Source organism: Furipterus horrens, unplaced genomic scaffold (genome assembly GCF_987537825.1).
Source record: "Furipterus horrens unplaced genomic scaffold, mFurHor1.1.pri manual_scaffold_17, whole genome shotgun sequence".
Classification (NCBI taxonomy): domain Eukaryota; kingdom Metazoa; phylum Chordata; class Mammalia; order Chiroptera; family Furipteridae; genus Furipterus; species Furipterus horrens.
In genome coordinates, this window is record NW_028327187.1 from 85,045,962 (window position 1) to 85,069,335 (window position 23,374).

At 39.7% G+C, this 23,374-nt stretch overlaps 1 pseudogene; it reads right to left on the minus strand.

Annotated features, from left to right (window-relative positions):
- Positions 1-23,374, minus strand: part of LOC149991516 (elongation factor 1-alpha 1-like) — a 61,765-nt pseudogene that overhangs the window by 12,754 nt on the left and 25,637 nt on the right.

Sequence of the window (23,374 nt, forward strand, 5' to 3'; positions counted from 1 at the left end):
TAGAAAAGGTGGTAAGATGCCATTGTGTCTTTTATGAGCCCTTCATCAACAGAGACACTGAACAGACAGGCAGGAGCCATATCTGAGACTCCATAAGCCTGGCTTACACTGTTTGCCCCTCCTGACATTTACCTGAGGCTCTGCTCCACCAAATTATGGGCTCACCCCCAGTCCTCCTACATCTGGCTAAGCAGACCCTGGCCCAGCACAAGCAGTAACCAGCTCTGGATCACAGTTTGACTCTGCCTGGGAACCTCCAAGTCCAGCATAAGTAGCAGCCATCTGCAAATTGCTTTGAGCTCATGCTGGGTGGCCCTGGGTGGAACACAGGTGGTGGCTGAACCTGACCTGCACCACCTGGGAAACCCTAGAGCTGTACCCAGTGGACAGTTACAGACCACACTGGAGGACCACCACCCTGCCCCTGCACAGCTGATCCTCCATGCAGGGCAGAGATTGGTGGTCAGTGGCCACAGCCAGTCCTTGCAGCTGAATAATCTGGGTAAATCCTTCCCATAGACTGACAACAGAAATCAAGGCTCAACTAAAAGAGGAGGGTGTACTCATCCCACAGGGAGGGCACACCTCGAGTACCCAGTTTGGGTGATAGGAGAGGGTGTGTCACTGGACCCTACAGGCCATGCTACCAAGACAGGGAGTCATATCAGCTCTACCTAATACACAGAAAGAAACACAGGGAAGCTACTAAATAAGAAGACAAAGAAACATGAGCCAACTGAAAGAAAGAGCAAAAATCCAGACAAAGAACTAAACAAAATGGAGATAAGCAATCTATCAGATGCAGATTTCAAAATACTGGTTACAAAGGTGCTCAGGGAACTCAGTGAGTACTTCTATGCATAAAAAAGAACCAGAGAGAAATGAAGGATATACCAATGGAAATTAACCATTTACAGAGAATCAACAGTAGAGTGGATGAAGCTGAGAATCAGATCAATGATATGGAACATAAGGAAACAAAAAAACCAAGCAGAGCAACAAGAAGAAAAATGAATTTTAAAAAATGAAGATAGTGTAAGAAGTCTCTGGGACAACTTCAAGCATTCCAACATGTGCATCATAGGGGTGCCAGGAGGAGAAGAGAAAGAGCAAAAATTTGAATATCTATTTGAAAAACTAATGAAAGAAAACTTCCCTAATTTGGTGAAGGAAGTAAATATATAAGTTCAGGAAGAACAGAAAGCCCCAAACAAGATGGATGCAAACAGGCCCACACCAAGACACATCATAATTAAAATGCCAAAGGTTAAAGATAGAGAGAGAATCTTACAGCAAGTGAAAAGCAGTTAGTTACCTACAGGGGAGTTCACATAAGGCTGTCAGATGATTTCTCAAAAGAAACTTTGCAGACTAGAAGGGACTGGCAAGAAATATTCAGTCATGAAAAGCAAGGGCCTACACCCAAGATTGCTCTACCCAACAAAGCCATCATTTAGAATTGAAGGGAGAAAAAGAGCTTCCCAGACAAGAAAAAAGACTAAAGAAGTTCATCATCACCAAACCATTATATGAAATATTAAAGAGATTTTTTTAAGAAAAAGGTTAAAACTCTAAATAACAAAAATGGCAATAAACATATACCTAGTAACAATTGAATCTAAAAGACAAACCAAGCAAACAAGGAAAACAGAGACAGAATCACAAATACAGAGTGTTTGGATGGTTACCAGATGGAAGCAGGTGTGGGGAAATGGGTGAAGAGGTGAGAGGATTAAGTAGGACAAACATGTAGTTACAGAATAGCCATGGGGATGTAAAGTACAATATAGGAAATGGAGTAGCCAAATAACTTATATTCATAACCCATGGACAGGAACAAAGGTGGGGGGATTACCTGAGGAGAGTGGGGGTACTGGGTGGGGGGTGCAAAAGGGGAAAATTTGAACAACTATCACAGCACAATCAAAATGTTTTTTAAAATATTAAGTGATGGACTGTGATGGAAGAATGGGCTATTTATGTCAGTTGTCAGGAAATGTCACTCTGGGAAAGTGAAATTTGAATAGAGGCCTAAACGGAATGAGGAAGCCAGACGTATCCCTGCCTATGGGGGGAGCTTTCCAGGCATGGGGAGTAACAAGAGCAAAGGCTTCAGATGGGAACCTGAGTGGCCTGATCAGAAATAAAAAATATGTCAGTGTGTATGGAGCACACTGTGGGAGGGGGAGAGTGGTAGCAAATAAAGTTGTAAAGGTAGATGGCGGTCAGATTATTCAGGGCCTTGTTTGCCATGGTGTATACTTTGGATTTTATTCTAAAGTGATGGGAAGCCATTGGAAGGTTGAGAGTAATGTCATGTTAGGGCACAGGGCATCTGATTGGTTAGGAATGAGTTCCTTTAGAGAGAGAAAAGAGAAAGTGAAGATTCTAAAGATTAATTTCACCTACTTTGTAATTTGTGTAATGACCAGTCTTCACTTGAAAATGAAGAGAGGATAAAAGGTTTCTGGAGACCAAGACTTACTCAGTTTTATTGATAATTTTCTATATGTCAAGGAGGCCTCTCAACTCCCTCAGTCCCACTAAAAGACTCCTTGAACTTTATCTAGAAGCTTTTAAGACAAGATATTTCTTACCCAGATGTGGAAGACTGAGGATTACTAATCAGGAGAGCCAACACTACACATGAATGCTTCCAAATTTCCAGGGAAGTAGCAGCTAGATTTCTCCACACACCAAGTCAGGTTCACAAACCAACAATCCCAGTCAGGGAGTACAAACCAGGGAAGCTGGCCCAGGGAGACCTATGAAATAGCAAGCTTGTACCCTTCATGAAGAGGATAGCCATTAGCAACTGTTAACTATCACCATAAATAAATGTGGCACTCAGACCAGATCTTCAAGAGAAGCAGGAAATCCAGATTACAATCCTGGTTATTGAGTAAGGCAAATAATTTTAAATATCTAACACATCATATAGGTTATATATAAATGTGTCTGTGAGCCTTGTGTTGTTATTTCTGATCTTAAAGGGCCTTGTCCCTCAAATATCCTTGCATCATTTCCTAAGAATATTCATGCAGAGAATCAGAACTGTTATCCATGTGTCTTTCAGAAGGGAATGTCACTTAATTGAAAATCTCAATGTCTTCGAACCTTTTAGTGACCATTTAATTCCAAGTTTAATGTACCACTTTAAAAAGAGTTTTAAAATTCCTGTATTTGGCAAAAACTGTGGATTGGGCAGGCATTCTTTTTAGCATTTAAGTATATATTGTTTTCTCAACATGCTACAAAACCTTAAAAGACACGATATCTTTATTAGGCACCTTGATACAAAAAATAAGAAACATCACTAATATTAATTTACAAGGCAGAAATTCACAAAAAAATCTTATGCCTGCTACATTATAACTGTACAGAACAAAGAAGAGCAAAACAAATACAGAGAGCATTTTTGATAAAGATTAATTAAATTTTCTTTGTGTTGAACTTCCCAAAAAAGTCTATTGAAATACTTGTAATACTTAAAAATTCTATACATGCATAAATTTTTGCACTACTAGAAAAGGTCCATAATTACCTGTGTTTTAGTTTCACTTTCCAGCTTCCCATTTATTTCTAAGAAATGAGAAATTTAAATGGAATTTTGTAATTTGAGGTTATGTTATGAGAGAAGGGAAAATTATATCAATTTTTCAGGGTTGGCCTTTTCAGAGACTATTTTTTTTTTATTTCTGAAGGCAATTCAGTCAATTTTTTGCCTTGCAAAACAGTTTCATATCTTTAAAAAATCCCCATGATTATTACACTTCTAAACTCAAGGGGAAGAAAGATAAAGAAGAATTTTTTACAGTACCTTAAACCACAGTGTCTGTTACTCAATGTAGGTTAGAAGGAAATCTGCAGTGTGTATTTCTCCCAAAATCTTTATTTGATATAGATAATTTATCTCAAATTATTTAATTATATTTTCTAAGAATATAAACATCACATCTGCTTGGTTGGCTTCTGTAGCAACAATAGCATCAGAGCTTCAGTGAATTTTGGCATCATTCAAGCTCATGGGAAATAGAACATGTCCCCAGCCTCAGAAGCTGGGCAGCCCAGCTCCTCTTACAGGAATAGACCAAAAGGCCTATTTGTCACTTCTTCAGTAGGGTCAAGAAAAGACAACATTTTAATGTTTATTTTAGGGACTTAGAATTTAAAAGGACCCAGAGAGGACCTAATTTAATTTAGTGAAAGATTGATCCTTATCATATCCCATTTTTAAGATGTTTGCTCTGATGACAAATGAGTTAAATAATCTTTAAGATCTTTCCCAAAATTAGGAGACTACAACACTACCTTTAAAGTCCTCACAGATCCCATTGTATTTAGTCAATAAGCCAGCATTGTAAGACCTGTTAATATATATTGCACATGGTTCTGGAACCCAAAAAATATTCCATACTATCAGAAAATTTCATTCATCAGTAAAGAGAAAAATAGCCATCTTGTGCCATACCCCTTACAGAACAGGTATGGTGCTGATATATGGCATATCTCACTAAAACAGAACTCAAATACTTCTCCATGCAAGTGGATTTGACTTTTGATTAATTTTTTTTAATTTACAGAACAGTGTTCTGTGAGATAGGCCACTTCCTCCATCTTCAAAGCCAGCAACATTGAGTGGAGTCCTCACATAAAATCACTGATATCAAATCTCCTCCTTTCCTCTTATAAGGACCATTGTGATTACACTTGACTGACCTAAATATCCCAAGATAATCTTCCCATCTCAAAAATCTTAAATCACAGCAGCAAAACCCCTTTTGCCATGTAAGGTAACATATTTTTGGTTTTCTAAGATTGACATATGGACATCTTTCTTTTTTTTAATGTGTTTTATTGATTATAATGTTACATTTGTCCCAATTTCCCTTCCCTCTGCTCCCCTCCACCCGGTGGCCCCCCTCCCTCCAGTTGTCCCCCCCTTTTAGACCATGTCCATTAGTTGTGCATATAGTTCTTCTCAACCTCTCTCTGTCTATTCCATTCCCTCCTACCATGATTCTTAATTCCTATATCATCTCCCTTCCTCTCCCTGTTCCCCCTCCCTGTTGACCTCCCCCCAATATGTTCCCCATACCTATAGTTCTTTTTCCACTCTTGTTACCTGTTTAGTTTGCCTTTGTTTCAATTCCCTAGCTTCTGTTGTTGTTTCTTGTGATGCAGTTTTCATTTTAGATTTCATAGTTTTGATCCTCCTTTTTCTAAACCAGTCCCTTTAACATCTCATATAACAGTGGCTGGTTTGGCTCAGTGGATTGAGCGTCGGCCTGCGAGCTAAGTGTCGCTGCTTCGATCTTCCAGTCAGGGCACATCAGAGAAGGAAAACTCTGACTCCAAAAAACCTCCGCTGCCTTGCGGCATACCTCTTCAGGGGAAAGGCTAAGGGAGTAAACCCCGACAGAAAATCCGGAGCCGGAGTCCCTAAGGTGGTTTGACGTTGTAGTCAACACCGGCAACTCCTGCGGCGCACCTGAAGCCAAGCTGTATTGACTCCGTCTTTCCCTTGGACCCTTCAGCTGTGAAGAGAGGGGGGGTCTGCTGCATGGGCAACAGCAGACCCTCCATATCACCCTGCCCAGGCTCTGTAGCTTCAGCTTCACTGGAGAGGACACTCCAGCGTCATCGCAAGATGTCGATTCAACACGGGAGGAGACAGATACCATGTCACTCCCGAGTCGGACTGCACAACCATTCTCGGCGGTGCAGATAGACTCTTAAGAAGCTACACCATTGTCTCTCGAGACGGACGACTGCCGCCGCCGACGATAACAGTGGTTTGGATCTAATGAACTCTTTCAGTTTTGTTTTGTCCTGGAAACACTTTCTCTGCCCTTCTATTCTGAATGACAATTTCACTGGATAGCGTATTCACGGTTGTAGGTTTTTGCTTTTCATTACTTTGAATATTTCTTGCCAGTCCCTTCTTGCCTGCAGGGTCTCCCTTGAGAAGTCAGCTGATAGTCTAATTGGGACCCCTTTGTACATGATTCTTTTCTTCTCTCTTGCTGCTTTTAAGATTCTCTCTTTATCTTTAACTTTTGACATTTTGATTATAATGTGTCTTGGAGTGGTTCTCCCTGGGTCCAGTTTTTTTGGAACTCTCTGTGCTTCCTGGACCTGTAAGTCTATTTCCTTCCCCAAGTTTGGGAAGTTCTGCTTTATTATATTTTCACTTAATTTTTCAATTTCTAGTTCATCTTCTTCGCCTTCTGGCAAACCAATGATTCTTATGTTGGGCCTTTTATAGCTGTCCCAGAGGTTTCTGATCCTCTCATCCTTGCTTCCCGTTTCCTCTCTCTGCACTGGTTGACTGTTTGTTCCTTCTCTATGTTCTGGTTTGTTGATATGAACTCTGGATTTTTTTTCCTCACCATCTGTCTCGTATGTGGTTTTGTTCCTTTCATTATGAGTGTTTTTCGATTCTTTCTCATCTTTTTCCAGATCTTTTGTTAATTCTGTAAGCCACCTGATAACAATGGCCCAGAACTGAGCCTCTGACAGGTTTCTTATTTGTTCATCTGTCAGATTATTCATCTGTTGCCTGGTGAGCTGTGCCACCGGGATTTCTATAGTTGTCTGCCTCATTTTGACAGATGCGTTTTGTTTTCTTGGGCCGGCTATCGGGGGCAGTGCCTGTGTACTCATCATGACCCAGCGACCAGCGGCAATCCTCAACCTTTTTCGCTGCGCTGTGGCACTTTGTCGTCACAACCCAGCGACCGGCGCCATTCTGCAACCTTTCTCGCTGCGCTGTGGTGCTTTGTCGTCACAACCCAGCGACTGGCGCCATTCTGCAACCTTTCTCGCTGCGCTGTGGTGCTTTGTGGTCACAACCCAGGGACCGGCGCCATTCCGCAACCTATTTCGCAGCCCTGTGGCGCTTTGTGTGGGGGCGGGGGTCCAAGATGGATTCACACAGTTATTACGCTAGGAGACTGGGATCCGTCCTCCCGCCCTCTGGGTCTCACTGTTCAAGGTGATGTGGTGGCTGCTTTCCCCAGCATTGGGGTTGCAAGCTGCCGGGGTTCGACTGCAGCCAGGATTGTCCTCCCTGCCGCTGGGATTGTTCTCCCTGCCACTGTCCCTGGTGTGACCGCAAACAGCACCACCCACTTTCGCTCTTCCTACCTGCCCAAAGGGCGCCGCTGGTTTATAACTTCATACGTTGGGCTTCCGTGTAGTTTTATTTTCTGGAATTTCTAGTTATCTTTTGTTTTGAAGTAGTTGTATTCCTCTCTAGTTGTAGAGGGAGACCGAGCATGTCCGTCTAAGCCTCCATCTTGGCCGGAAGTCTGGACATCTTTAGGAGAAATTACTCTGCCTATCACACTTAGCTACACTGCAAATTTCAATAGGTTTTAGGGATAACAGTTCAGCAAGTAAACATTTTGGCACCTCCTGGGGTCTCCTGAGTTACCTTTGCTTACTGCTACTTTTCCCTGTGTCGAGCCAATCTTGTTTTACAGATGAGAAAACAGAAGCCCAAAGAGTTAAATAATAATATCCAACAACCCTCCAGTGTGATCAAGGTATGCGTGAGCCTGGAACATGGGCTCCTGATGTTCTGCCAGCATGTTTCTCACCATTCTTCAGTACATCCACTCCTGGAAGTATGTCCTAAAGAGATATAGGAGAGATCAGACCATATTGGGTTGCACTGGGCAAAGTGGTGGTTGAGGGTAGATAAATGAAGGAAAATTATATTCATAAACAAAGTAGCCACCCAGTCATTTTATTCCCAGGTATTGCTTGCCATTCTTACACAGACTTATAATGAGGGCCCCTTTCATAGTGCCTGTTAGATTTTAAGTTGGATGATGATACTGGGCATGCTTCATTTTATCTGTGCACAACAAGGTATTTGAGGCCACATATTTCCTTGGTATAGAAATTGAGTAAAATATTTGAGAACTAGAACCAGTTTTGGGATCCAGACCTGGGGGACTCATACTCCAGCTCTAACACATACCATTGGCTGGTGACCACTGGAAATAGTACCCACCTCTTGAACTATTGTAGATATGATAAGTAAAGAAGCTAATCCACAGAAAGTGGTTAGCACTGTGCAAGGATTTAATAAATGCTAGCTGCTATTATTATTATTATTATTATTATTACATCAGATGCCCTGCATGAGCTGGCCCCTACTTACCTCTCTGGCCTAAGCTCCTACAATTTTCTCACCTTGTCCATTGTGCTCCAATCATATCAGCTTTCCTTCTGATCCTCAAGCAGGCTATGTACATTTGTTGTTCTTTCAACTAGAAACTATTTCCCCAAATATTTTCAAAGCTACCCGTATCTCATTATTCAGCCTTAGCTCAAATTTGCCTCTTAGAAAATTCTTCCCTGACCACCCCAAGTAAAGTAGCTACCCTCACACTCCCCAGTCACATCAGTACTATCTTTTTCTTTAAGCTGAAATTACTTTCTTCCCTTTCTTTTTTCCTGCTTTTCTCCTTCTCTATAGACTGTTTTTTTTTTTTTTTTTTTATTCAGCAGTGCTATCATGTTCATTGATATATCCAGGCACCTAGAACAGTGCCTGGAACATGACAGGAGCTCAATGTTTGCCAACCTGCTGACCAACTGATAATAGGCTGCCAACAGAGCATAGATCTCAGTTTAATATATTAATTTGAAATTTTTGTTTTTGTAAAAACTTATCTCTTGAGACCCATTCCCCCATCCTCATTAATTACATCTCTCTCTCTCTCTCTCTCTCTCTCTCTCTCTCTCTCTCTCTCTCTCTCTCTCTCTCTGTCTGTCTCTGATGTCACTTCACCCTTCCCTAGCTCTTCCTCCTCTTCCTCCTATTCTCTCAGGACCATGAGGTGGGCTCCTTCCTCCTTCCAAGTACTTTCAAAAAATTATAATAGAGTACTCATAAAGTCTAAGGAACTTAAAGACTCAAGGAATGAATCATTACTGGTGAAACTTGAGAGGCTCTTGCTGGTTGACAGCGAACTATTTTTGGTCCAGCTGCCTCCCTGATCTAAAACACAATTGCATAATTTCTTGTAGGGCTTGCCCAGCTCTATCTTATCCCCAGTGTTTGGCACAGTGATTTAAGCATTCAACAAGCACTCATAAATGTGTGTGTCATGAATGGAGGCTTCTACATACTCATAAAATCTTTTGAAAGGAATGCAAGTCAATAGCGATCAGGGAAGATCATAAGAATCCTGCTTTAGGTCCCGGAGATCTCCTTACCCAAATCAGGCCAGGGCCAGTTGATCTGCCAGTGGAGAGGAGTTACAGCAGGAGTGTGATGGGTAACTGTCCTGTTCTTAGGCCCTGTCTCCTAAAATTTCAGGCTTGGCAGAGCCATTGGAGTCCCCATATTACAGTCAAGAGCTGTTAACAACAAGCAGTAAATCTTGGTATCTCCTTTGAAAAGAGGAAAAGAAATTCTATGGCTATAGACACAAATCTTGGGACCATAAAATTTCAAAATTAGAAGGGTCTTTGAGAATCATCTGATTCATCCTTCCATTTTTTATTAAATTACTAACCCATAATAACTTAGTAGTGGAGCTGGGAAGAGAAATCAGGACTGACACTCCATTGCCTTGTTGTGAGGAAATAAAAAGGGATGGAAAGTGTAACACAATTTTCTCCTACTCAATCACCATGTATAAAGATTCTGAGAACAAATGTTAGGCCATGTAAATAAATACACATGCCATTCTTTATTTCATACACATTATATATACATAATGTATATATATATATATAACATTCATCAAAATTTCAACTAAATATAGTTGAAAAATAAAAAATATATTTGTTTCTTATCTCAAGTTCTTCCCCCACCCCATAAATAAATCCTTATTTACCATATGGTAAATGTTTATAGTGAGTTAATATTCTGGGTACTTTTCCACTCCAGTAAATTGTATTTTTTAATGAGTGCTCAGTTATACATTATAATATACAGATTGGCACACATTTATATTTTGGGCTGTTATAGGACAATCTAGAGCAGATTTCAAGAAGATAGAATATTGTTGGCAAAGATACCCTTTCCTCTTCTCATTCTTACCTCTCTTCTCCTCTCTTCTATGTTGCAAGTTTCTCCCAAACGTTTCTTTAGAGACATAGTGAATGCAGTCTCCTGGGAAATGTGTCAGTCCTGCTCTACACTGATTTTTAGTTATCTTAAAAATATAAGCTTTTTAAAACTACCTTGAATAAGAAAAACATTAGCTTTTGAAAAGTTACTATATATATTTTTTCATTAGAAAACTAAACAGTTTTTTAAAAAACTATGGGACATAAATGGTCAATTCCCCCTTGCTTTTACAATTCTTAAATCGTTTATTTATTTTTCAGGGTTCTGTAGGTGGGGTGATGGTATTGATTCTATGACTGATAATTTTTATAATTTTCAGTGTGTTATTCTGTGTGTGTGTGTTTCTCTCTTTGAAAAAACAAAAGATGGGTTTCCTTGCCCATCATGGAAAAATGTAACATATGACTAAATCCTTTCTTGAGAGCACAGAGAACCAAAAGCAGGAGGCTTAGATTGGATACTTAGGAAGTTTTGTCATTTCCAGAAGGAAGCATGAGTCATAATGTGCAACATTTTGGGAGGCTTGAATCAGAACTGTCAAGGAAGTCAGCTCTCAGACAGTTTAACTTAGAGCCACAATGTAAATTAATTAAACTCCTTCAATATCATGTCTCCCTCCAAGATGGCTTCAGACATAGATGTTCTAATTATTTTCCTTCAAGAACAGAGTAATTTAACAGTTGAAAAAGTCCCCTAACTACTTCTGAGGCAACTAGGCCTGGAGATTAAAATTAATGTATATCTTTTGGAAAGGAGAAAAGAGAGTGGGTAAGAGAAGGAGGCAGGATACTGCTCTAAAGTCTATTAATACATGAAACATGGTCAAATTAAGTTACATTGTTAGAGGGATGCAAGATGGTGGAGGAGTAAGTGGAAGCTACATTAACCTCCTCCCAGGACCAGTCTGGATTCACAACTTTATTTTAGAGAAATCATCTGGAATAACCAACCAAACACTAGCTGGAGAAAAGTCTTATAACCACGGAGAGACAGAAAAGGCCGCTACATCACAACCTGACCGGTAGGGAGTGCGGAGACACGGAAGGGCTGGCTGGGCTCCATTGGGCGGCAGCTGAAGGGACTGAGAAACAGCTCAGCAGCTGGGGGTTACCTCTGAGAAGGGCAGGGTCAAACCCCGAGCTGGGCTTCCCAGCCTACAGCAACAGAATGGAAAGTAAAATAGTATCCAGCTGTGAAAAGCGAAAAGCCACAGGGTTTCTTGCTAGCCAGAGAGAAAAAGCTGGAGAAAAAGAGCTCTTAAGCAGATCACATATGAAAATATTTTGGCCCCCACTTACCCTGGGCTCAAGCAGAGGGAAGGCAGAGAGAACTAGAGTTGCTTGGGGAGAGTTTGGCACAGTGGCTTTGAGGGGAGAACTGGGGGAGCAGCCAACTGGGTCCCAGTGCTGCAGACAGACCATTCCTCTCCGAGTGGCATCAGCCTGAGGGGAAGCAAAAGCCCTGCCTACAGGAATTAAACTGCCCCACCCTCGGTCCTTAAGCCTAACAGCTAATCATATTTGAATAAATTAACAACTAAAGGAGACAGACAAAGGAAGTAGATCCTTGGAAGTCTCCAACAGGCTGACTAGGGCCAGACTGGTACACGATCTGATGCCACCAGCAGCAGACCCAGGAACTGCAGATCTATCTAAGAATCAGCAACGAAACATAAGAGTCACAAAAATGGGGAGAGAGAGAAACAAACCCCCATCGAAAGGAAAAGTAGAATCCCCGGACAGAGTACTAAATGAAATAGAGGAGGGTAAACTATCAGATATGGAATTCGAAACATCGATTATGTAAAAGCTCAATGAGCTCAGTGGAAACTACAAAGAACTCCAGGGAAACTACAAGGAACTCCAGAAAACCTATAAGGAACTTACTGAGAATTACACCAGCATGAAAAAGGACATAGAAGCTATCAATAAGAGCCAGGAGGAAATGAAGAATACAATCTCTGAATTGAAGAACACAGTAAAAGGAATTAAAAGAAGACTAGATGAAGCAGAAGATCAGATCAGCGAGCTTGAGGACAACATAGACAAAAACTCCCAGACAGTACAACAAAATGAAAAAAGACTGAACAAGACTGAAGAGGTTCTAAGACAGCTGCAGGACAATATGAAACGTAATAATATCCATATCATAGGAATTCCAAAAGGAGAAGAAGAGCAAGGGATAGAAAACCTCTTTGAAAAACTAATGACAGAGCCCTGGCTGCTGTGGCTCAGTGAATCGAGTGTCGGCCGGCGAGCCAAGTGTCTCTGGTTTGATTCCCAGCCAGGGCACGTGACTAGGTTGCACATCAGGTCTCCAGTTGGGGGCTCGAGTGAGAGGCAACCACACAGTAATGTTTCTCTCCCTCTCCTTCTCCTTTCCCCTCTCACTAAAAATAAATAAATAAACAAACAAATAAATAAATTATAAAAACAAAAACAAACAAAAAAAATTATAACAGAAAACTTCCCTAACATGAGGAGAGAAAGAGTCACGCAAGTCCAGGAAACACAGAGGGTCCCAATGAAGATGAACCCCAACAGGCCCACCTCAAAACACATCATAATTAAAATGACAACGTTCAAAGACAAAGAGAGAGTCCTAAAAGCAGCAACAAAGAAACAACTAATAACGTACGAGGGAGCTCCAATAAGGCTATCATCAGATTTCTCAGCAGAAACACTAAAAGCCAGAAGGGAATGGCAAAAAATATTCCAAGCAATGAAAAACAAAGGCCTACAACCTAGAATATCCTACCCAATAAAGTTCTCACTCAAAATGGAGGGTGAAATAAGGAGTTTCAAAGACAAAAGAAGGCTAAAAGAATACATCTCCACCAAACCAACATTGCAAGAAATGCTAAAGGGTCTGCTTTAAGAAGATAAAGAAATAGAGAGAGACAGAGAGGAACATGAGTACAAAGGGCAAAAATGACAATGAATAACTACTTATCGGTAATAACCTTAAATGTAAATAGATTAAATGCTCCAATCAAAAGACATAAGGTAACTGAATGGATTAGAAAGCATGACCCACATATATGCTATCTACAAGAGACCCACCTTAGAAAAAAAGATCTACACAGACTGAAAGTGAAGGAATGGAAAAAAGGATTTCAAGCAAATGGACATGAAAAAAAAGCGCGGGTAGCAATACTTATGTCAGACATAACAGATTTCACAGCAAAGTCCATAAAAAGAGACAAAGAAGGGCATTTAATAATATTTAAGGGAAAAATCCATGAAGAAGATATAACCCTTGTAAACATATAGGCACACAACTTAGGAGCACCCAAATATGTAAGGAAAATTTTGAAAGACTCCAGGAAAGATATAGACAGCAACACACTCATAGTAGGGGTCTCTAACACCCAATTGTCAACAATGGACCTATCTCCGAAGTAAAGAAACACCAAAGATACTGAGGAATTGAACAACACTCTAGATTAAATGGACTTAGTCGATATACATAGAATTTTTCACCCCAAAGAAGCAAAATACTCAAGTGCACATGGAACATTTTCAAAGATAGACCACATGGTAGGACACAAAACAAGTCTCAGCAAATTTAAGGACATTGAAATGATATCAGGCATCTTCTCAAATCACAATGGTTTAAAATTGGAAATCAACCTCAAGGAAAAAACTAAAAAACATTAAAACTCATTGAGAATGAATAACATGCTATTAAATAATGAATGGGTTAACAATGACATCAAGGAAGAAATCAAAAAGTTTCTGGAAACTAATAATAATGAACATACAATAACCCCAAACCTATGGGATACAGCGAAAGCAGTACTGAAAGGAAAGTTCATAGCAATAGAGACCTACCTAAAAAAGCTACAAGACTCTCTAATAAATAACTTATCCCTACAGCTAAAAGAACAAGAGGAAGAACAACAAGCAAAGCCCTGATCAAGCAGAAGGAAGAAAATCATCAAGATCAGAGCATAATTAAATGACATAGAAACTAAACAAACAATTCAAAAGATCAACAAAAGTAGGAACTGGTTCTTTGAAAAGATAAACAAAATTGACAAGCCTTTATCAGGCTAATCAAGAAAAAAAAAAGAAAAGACCGAAATAAATAAATCAGAAATGAAAGAGGAGAAATCACCACTGATACCACAGAAATACAAATGATTGTAGGAAATTATTACAACGAACTGTATGGCAAAAAAATTGACAACCTAGAGGAAATGGACGAATTCCTGGAAACATATAATCTTCCAAAACTGAATCAAGAAGAAGCAGAAATCCTGAATAGACCAATAACGACTAGTGAAATAGAAGCAGTAATAAAAAAAACTCCCGACATACAAAAGCCCTGGACCTGATAGTTTCACAGGTGAATTCTACAAAACATTTAGGAAAGAACTACCTTCTACCTTCCTCGGACTATTCCAAAAAATCCAAGAAGAGGGAAGACTCCCAAATTCATTCTATGAAGCTGGTATTACCCTAATTCCAAAACCAAGTCAAGATACAACAAAGAAAGAAAACTACAGGGCAATATCGCTGTGAACATAGATGCTAAAATCCTCAACAATATATTGGCAAACCAGATCCTGCAACACATTAGAAAGATCATACACCACGATCAAGTGGGATTCATCCCAGAGATGCAAGGATGGTTTAATATTCACAAATCAATAAGCGTAATACACCACATAAACAAAATGAAAGACAAAAACCACATGATCATATCAATAGATGCAGAAAAAGCATTTGATAAAGGACAACACCCATTTATGATGAAAACTCTCAGCAAAATGGGAATAGAGGGAGTCGTCGTCGTCGGCAGCCGTCCGTCTCGAGAGACGATGGTGTAGCTTCTCAAGAGTCTATCTGCACCGCCGAGAATGGTTGTGCAGTCCGACTCGGGAGTGACACGGTATCTGTCTCCTCCCGTGTTGAATCGACATCTTGCAATGACGCTGAAGCTACAGAGCCTGGGCAGGGTGATATGGAGGGTCTGCTGTTGCCCATGCAGCAGACCCCCCCTCTCTTCGCAGCTGAAGGGTCCAAGGGAAAGACGGAGTCGATACAGCTTGGGTTCAGGTGCGCCGCAGGAGTTGCCGGTGTTGGCTACAACGTCAAACCGCCTTAGGGACTCCGGCTCCGGATTTTCTGTCAGGGTTTACTCCCTTAGCCTTTCCCCTGAAGAGGTATGCCGCAAGGCAGCGGAGGTTTTTTGGAGTCAGAGTTTTCCTTCTCTGATGTACCCTGACTGGAAGATCGAACCAGCGACACTTAGCTCGCAGGCCGACGCTCAATCCACTGAGCTAAACCAGCCAGGGCCGATAGAGGGAGTATACCTTAACATAATAAAGGCCATATATGAGAAACCTGAAGACAACATCACACTCAATGGGCAAAAATGGAGAGCATTCCCCCTGAGGTCAGGAACAAGACAAGGATGTCCACTCTCTCCACTCCTATTCAACAGAGTGTTGGAAGTCCTGGCCACAGCAATCAGACAAGAAAGAGAAATAAAAGGCATCCAAATTGGCAAAAAGGAAGTAAAACTGTCCTTATTTGCAGATGACATGATAGTGTACATAGAAAACTTTATAGACTCTACAAAAAACTGCTCAATCTAAAACCGAATTAGGCAAAATAACAGGGTACAAAGTCAATATTCCGAAATTGAAGGCAATTCTGTACAGCAACAATAAAATCTCAGAGACAGAAACTAAAAGAAAAATCCCATTTACCATAGCAACAATAAAAATAAAATACCTGGTAATAAACTTAAACAAGGAGGTAAAAGACCTGTTCTCAGAAAACTACATAACCCTTAAGAAAGAAATTAAGGAAGACACAAATAAAGGGAAGCATATACCATGTTCATGGGTGGGAAGAATCAACACCATTAAAACGTCCATATTACCCAAAGCAATTTGTAGATTCAATGCCATCTCTATTAAAATATCAATGACATTTTTCACAGACCTAAAACAAATACTTCAAAAATTTATATGAAACCAAAAAAGTGCCTGAATAGCCACAGCAATTTTGAGGAAGAAGAACACAGTAGGAGGAATCACAATACCTGATATCAAACAATACTACAAGGCCACGGCAATTAAAAGAGTCTGGTACTGGCATAAGAACAGACATATAGATAAATGGAACAGAATACAGAGCCCAGAAATAAACCCAGGTCTATATGGTCAACTAATATTTGACAAAGGGGGAAGAAGCATAAAATGGAGTGAAAATAGCCTCTTCAACAAATGGTGTTGGGAGACCTGGACAGGGACATGCAAAAAAATGAAACTAGACCACCAACTTACACCATACACCAGGATAAACTCAAGATTGATCAAAGACTTAAATGTAAGCCGTGGCACCATAAAAGTCCTAGAGAAAAACATAGGCAGGAAAATTTCAGATATTGCACATAGAAATATTTTCACTGATATATCTTCTAAAGCAAGGGAAATAAAGGAAAGAATAAGCAAATGGGACTACATCAAACTAAAGGGTTTCTGCCCAGCAAAAGAAAACATCAGCAAGATGAAAAGGAAACCAACCATATGAGAAAACATATTTGCCAATGACATCACAGACAGGGGACTGATTTCCAAAATATATGAAGAGCTTATACGACCCAACATCAAGAAAACAAACAACCCAATTAAAAAATGGGCAAAGGACCTGAACAAACACTTCTTCGAAGATGACATACAGAGGGTCCATAGACATATGAAAGAATGCTCAACATCACTAGCCATCAGAGAGATTCAAATAAAAACCACAATGAGATACCACCTCACAACAGTCAGAATGGCCATCATCAACAAATCAAAAAACTACTTTTGCTGGCCAAGATGCAGAGAAATGGGAACCCTGGTGCATTGCTGGTGGGAATGCAGACTGGTGCAGCCACTATGGAAAACAATTTGGAATTACCTTAAAAAACTAAAAATGGAACTGCCCTTTGAACCAGTAATTCCATTGCTGGGATTATATCCGAAAAATCCTGAAACACCAATTCAAAAGAACCTATGCATCCCTATGTCCATAGCAGCACTATTTATAATAGCCAAGTGCTGGAAACAGCCTAAGTGCTTATCTGTAGAAGAATGGATCAAAAAACTGTGGTATATTTACACAATGAAGTACTATGTAGCAGAAAGAAAAAAGGAACTTCTACCATTTGGAACAAGATGGATGGAACTAGAGAGAATTTTGCTTAGTGAAATAAGCCAGGCAACAAAAGAAAAATACCTTATGCTATCACCTATTACAGGAAACTAATGAATAACACAAACAAATGAGCAAGATTGAACCCAGAGGTATGTAAACAAGGAATAAACTAACAGTAAGAAGTGGGGAGGCGGGAGGGAGAGAAGTGGGTAAGAAGGGGAAGGGTCTAGTCAAAGAACATGTATTAATGTCCCACGGACAAGGACAACTGTGTTGGTTCTGACTGTGGGAGAAAGGGGGGGGCTGGGTGTGGGGAAGCAAGAGGGGGAAAAATTTGGGACAACTGTAATGGAAAAACCAAAATAATTTTAGTGGAGGAAAAAATAAAAATATAAAAAATGGAAATGCAAGTTCAGTGGATATTAGAAGGACAAGGATTTTCCTTCACACTGTATATTTTTCTCCCTATCTGATCCCTCCAGAGTTTGGCATTCTAAACAAGTAAGTAATGACATAAGTTTACTTGCATAAAACTAATAAGACCAGTTGTTAATAGAGGTTTTTTTGACCAAGACTTTGACTGGAATGTCATGCCTAAAGGAGACATGCTTGTGTTCTGGCTGTTACCAAAAATCCCTGAGGAACTGGGATTGACTTTAGAAGGCCATAAAAGCCCACGAGATAAAAGGTCTGGTACCTTGGTTGGTTCTGTGGTCCACAGCAATCTTTCCAGGGAAGGAATGAAAGTTATTTTCCTGAATTATGGCTAGAAGGGACCTTAAGGCACAATGGAAAACCAGAAGGACTTGGAAAAGACAGGTGTTTACAGGCAAGGCTGAATTGTATGTATGTGGCTCAGCTTCTGTGCCCTGAAGGGCATACTGAAGGTCACCCTAAATGTTCCTTGGGTAAGTTCCAGCAAAGCAGAACTAAAGATCATAAGTGATCATTTGCTACTCTTCTTTTGTTTATGCAAATGAACAGGATAAATTATAAATGGACTTAATGCAGTCCCTTTAATGACAAGGAGGGTAATCTTAGGGAGAAAAATCGTGATCCAAGGAAAATCACAATGCTCAGTGGTAGACTATAAAGTAGTGCATCTAACTGCCTTTAAAGTTTCTTTTCATTTAAAATTTGTTTTCATTTGAAAGTTAAACTATGTCTGTGGTATCATCCAAGATGTTTAATTTACAGGCAAGAAGAATGTCAAATGCCTTGCATCTAAATGTCTTTCCAATAAGACAGTCTTACAGATTTAGAGGCTTGTTTGTGGGCTATGTTACATAAATTAACATGTGTTTCCTTTTTTCAAAGGGCATAAGCCTATGATCTCATTACCTGAATGATCATCTGTACGATAGGCCTCACTTAATCCTGTCTGCAGTGCTGCCTCCTGAGACTCAATGGTTTGGCTGAACTAAGTGGCTGGGTTGGTTAAGAAAAGCTAGTTTCTCTTTTCTATCCTAATGGCTTGGACAGAAAGATCCCACAGGTCTGAGAGAGGGGGAAACCTAAACTATTTCCCTCAGCTCAAACTAAGTATAATGGGCAAAAGGGTTTTAAACAGGTGAGATGTGCCTGGCACACCTTCCTCCAAAGAAGCCCTTTGTTCCCCTAATGTGGGACATTGAAAAATTAATACCTGCCTTTTGTCATCTAGTGGTTATGGATTGAATGATGTCTTTTAACCCTGTTGCCAAATCTGTGGCCCCCAGAATACAACAAAAATGCCAGCCTGTTGAACCAAGCACGCCGTTGTCCGGGTACAGCCAACTGACCTGGAGTCTGCACGATCCTTCCCGATGTGGGAAGACCACCCTCCCCTCCACACCCTCACTCTTATTAGGGATTTCTGGACCCAAGGGTAGGTAAGACGATGACCATGTCCAGCTTGAAGCAGCTAGAGGAGCTCGAGACCTTTGCTCATTGTTTTTTATAAGATTATAAAGGGTCTTAAGTGTGAGAGGGGGTGATTGTTTTTTTTTATTGTTAAATTGATTAATTAATTAATTATTATATTTTTTTAAAAAAAGAAGAAAAAGAATGTATGAAAGGGTGAAGTGGGAGAACTTGTATGTACGACCCATGGGCATGGACTTGTGGGGCGGGGGTTGCTGGGGGAGGGGAAGTGTTGGGTGGAAGGAAGCAAAGGGGAAAAATTAGAAGTATTGTAACAATATAATCAATAAAATATACTTAAATAAATAAATATATATATATTATATTGTTAGAAAAGTTAAATTATTATGGACAGCTAAGTATGTTACAAACATTCTTTTCCACTTAGAGGCCAAAATGTACTTGAGAAGAAAATCTTTCCACACACTCAAATTTCTCATTGCTATGAGATTCTATCTTATTTTGCAAAGGCCCAAGACCCAGAAAGGTACCAGAATGGTAAGGAACATTCCATATAACCATTCTCAAGAAGATGGTAATAGTTGGAGTTTAGGGGATGAGAAGAAATACTGCTCTTTGGTGCTGTAAGAGGGGTGGCACTGGGTTATGGTGGGAGCAAGTTGGAGAACAAACACATGGGTAGCAAGATGGAATACCTTTCCAAGAATTGTTTGGAGCCATTACTAAGAGGTTTGGGGTAAAACGAATTAGAAATGTTTTTAGTTTAAGCATTGAGTGCATAGAAAAATTTTGATATGTTACAGTTTCAGGGGCCTGATGAGTCAAAGGCCTAATAATAGTAATTATAACATCGTCTAATGATCAAATTGATTAGGAGTAAATTCAGATTACTTTGGGTGCTCCTAATCTCTGTATCTCCTTGATGCTTAAGAGCTGAGACGGGTATTACTTTGGCATGGTCATTTCCTGTGGTTGGTTTCAGTCTCTGATAACCACTTAGGGAGAGCCAGCTACTGTTGTTAGGCCTGGGAAAATTTGCTACGGGCTGTTATAGTCTTTGTCAACCCTAGACATATGTATAGATCAGAAAAGAAGAAAAAGAAACGTGTTGCATAACCTAGAAATTTAGGAAATACACACACACACACACACACAATGTGAGGCATGATGCTCCATGTTCCATTTGGGATTATCAAAGAATGGCAAGACCTCTATACTTGATAGCAGCAGAAAACCTGTTCTCAAAAAAAAAAAAAAAAAAAAAAAAAAGAAAGAAAACCTGTTCTCCTTACATATGTAGGTGGTAAAGAGACATTATTAATATCATTACTTTATAAAAGTTTCCCTCTGAGTCAGGTTTAAACTAGGCTAAGACCTGTCCCATGGGGTTTTTGGGGTGGCCTTTTGCCCCATCAAACTTTCTAGAATTTAGCAGAGCACATGATCCTTGCCTTCAAGATACCTTGGTACTATCATGAAAGATATGGTGAGACGCAGGCAAAAAGGAAAACCACAGGATATATGGTTAATAATATGTAGTTTCACCTTTCTGGTTTGTCCTTGAAAGCTGTGAGCTAGAAATTCTCAGTTTGGCCTTCAGTGACCTCATTCTTAGAAGCGAGGGTCAGATGGCAGGGTTGCACTGAGGACCAAATGTCGTAAATACTGAGCAGTGGTGAGGCCAATACACCCTGAGTATTGCCACATGATGGAGTGGTAACTGTGCATAGTGAGGGGTCCCTTCTTCTAGATAACTTGTCTTATCTTCCCCTTGGTCCACAAAATAAGTATTTCCCAGGTTTGTGCCCTCTTGCCTTCCTTCCCACCACTGCCATGGTTCAGACCTTCTTTCTGTTGCATCTGATTATTTTCAAGGGGCTCTTATCTACAGCTCCCATCTTGATCTTTTGCTGTTGCTGTTTCCACTTCCTGGCATACTCTCTCTTTGGTTGCTGACATGGCTTGCTGTTCCCCCATACCTGTTTAAATGTCAGCTCCTCAGGCAGTCCTTCCTCAACCACCTGGTAAAATAGCACTCAGTCCATCCGCCCCCCAATAGCCAATCTCCCTTACCCTGTTTTATATTTTCCACAGCATTTATAATAAACCTCTATATTCACTTAGTCATTTTTATGTAAACATTTTAATTTTAGAATACTTTTAGATTTACAGAGAAGTTGTAAAAATAATACAGAGAGTTCTTATATGCCCCTTATCCAATTCCCCCTGTTGTTAGCATTTTACATTGCTATGGTGCATTTGTTACAACTAAAGAACCACTTTGATACACTACGGTTAACTAGATGTCACTCTTTACTCATAAACAGACTTAGTATTTCCCTAATGTCTCTTTCTTGTTTAAGGATATGATCCAGGATAGCACACTGCATCCACCCTAACCTTCCTTTGATTCGTGAGAGTTTCTCAAAGTTACTTTGTTTTTAATGACTTCAACAGTTTTGAGGAATACTGGTCAGGTGTGTTGTAGAATGTTCCTTGATTTGGATTTTTTGCTTGTAGTTTTTCTTGTGGTTAGACTGGGGTTATAAGTTTTTGGGAGGAAAGACATAGGTGTAAAACACCTTTCTAATCACATCGTATCCAGGGCACATACTATCAACAAGTTTTATCATTGTTGATATAGACTTTAATCATCTAAGAAAGTGCAGATCTCTCAGGTTTTTCCATTGTAAAGTCATTTTACTCCTTCATCCCCACCCCTTTCCATACCCTGTTGTTTGGAAATAAGTCACTAGGCACAGCCTACACTCAAGGTGTGGTGAGTTAGCTTCTACCTCTTTGACAAAGGAATAGCTACATAAATTACTGGGAATTCTTCTGTGTAGGAGATTTGCGTTTTTTCCATTTATTTATTCAATCATTTACTGATATCAGTGAAGTTATGTATTACATTTGTAATACAGTTAGTTTCTTTTATCATAGTCTGTATTCCATCTTGGGATCTCCCAACCTTATGGTCGTTTTTTTTTTTTTAATTTGCATATATTAAGCTTCACTCTTTGTGTTTTAAAGTTCTGTGGGTTTTGACAATTGCATAGTATCATGCATCTACTACTACAATACCGATTAATTCCACAGTCTAAAAACTCCCTTTCTTTCCTTTAACTAAACATTGTTACCTGTTTTCCCCTCAGTAGAATATAAGCTTACATAAGGACAGGGATTTTTGTCTGTTTGGTTTACTGCTGTTTACCAGTCCCTAAAAAGGTGCCTCATAGATGGTAAGTGCTTAATAAAAACTTTTTTGAATGAGAGAGGATTTCTACTCTTGCCCTCTGAAATCCAACTGTCCTTCCCTCCTCTGTAAAACTTTCAAACCTTCACAGAGAAAGAACCTATCAGTCCCTGGCCCAGAAATTTATCATGAAAGAAACCAGCAATTTTCAACCAGTGTGCACAAGAATGTTTAAAAACATGCAATGCCTGACTATTTAGTCAGGGGCACTGACCTCTTGCCCCTTAGATTGTCAGATTTTAAAAAATGGCAACAACCAACACAATAGCTGTCTGGTGTGAGTGAATCAAAATTATACCTATTTTTGTCAGATTGGTGAAAATATATTTTTAGCATGCTGCAAAATTTTGGTAATTATTCTATGTGTGCCATGAGATGAAAATGGTTCAAAATCACTGGAATAGGCAGACATTTGTGCATGTAGGCCCTTTGTAACTTCTCTCCCCCAGGAACTCTTCTTACTTATTCCACCTTTGTAAGTAAACATATCATACATATAATGTTACTAAAGTATTTTCTACCATATACTACAATTATTCTTTCCCACAGCTTTATTGATGTACAATTGACAAGCAAAATTGTATATATTTAATGACTACAATGTGATGATTTGATATACATATGCTTTGTGAAATGATTATCACAATTAGGTCAACATACCCATCAACCCACATAGTTACCTTTTGGTTGTTGTTGTGTATACTTAAGATCTATTCTCTTAGCAAATTTCAAATATACAATACAGTATTATTAACTATAGTTATCATTATATACATTTTGATCTCCAGAACTTACTCACCTTATAACTGAAGTCTTGTACCCTTGACTAGCACCTCCTGATTTCCTCCACACTCCAGCCCTGGTAAACATGATTCTATTGTCTGTTTCTATGAGCTTAACTTGGTTTGTTTGATTTTTAGATTCCACACATAAATAAGATCATACAGTATTTGTCTATCTCTGTCTGGTTATGTTGCTTAGCATAACGTCTTCTAGGTTCAT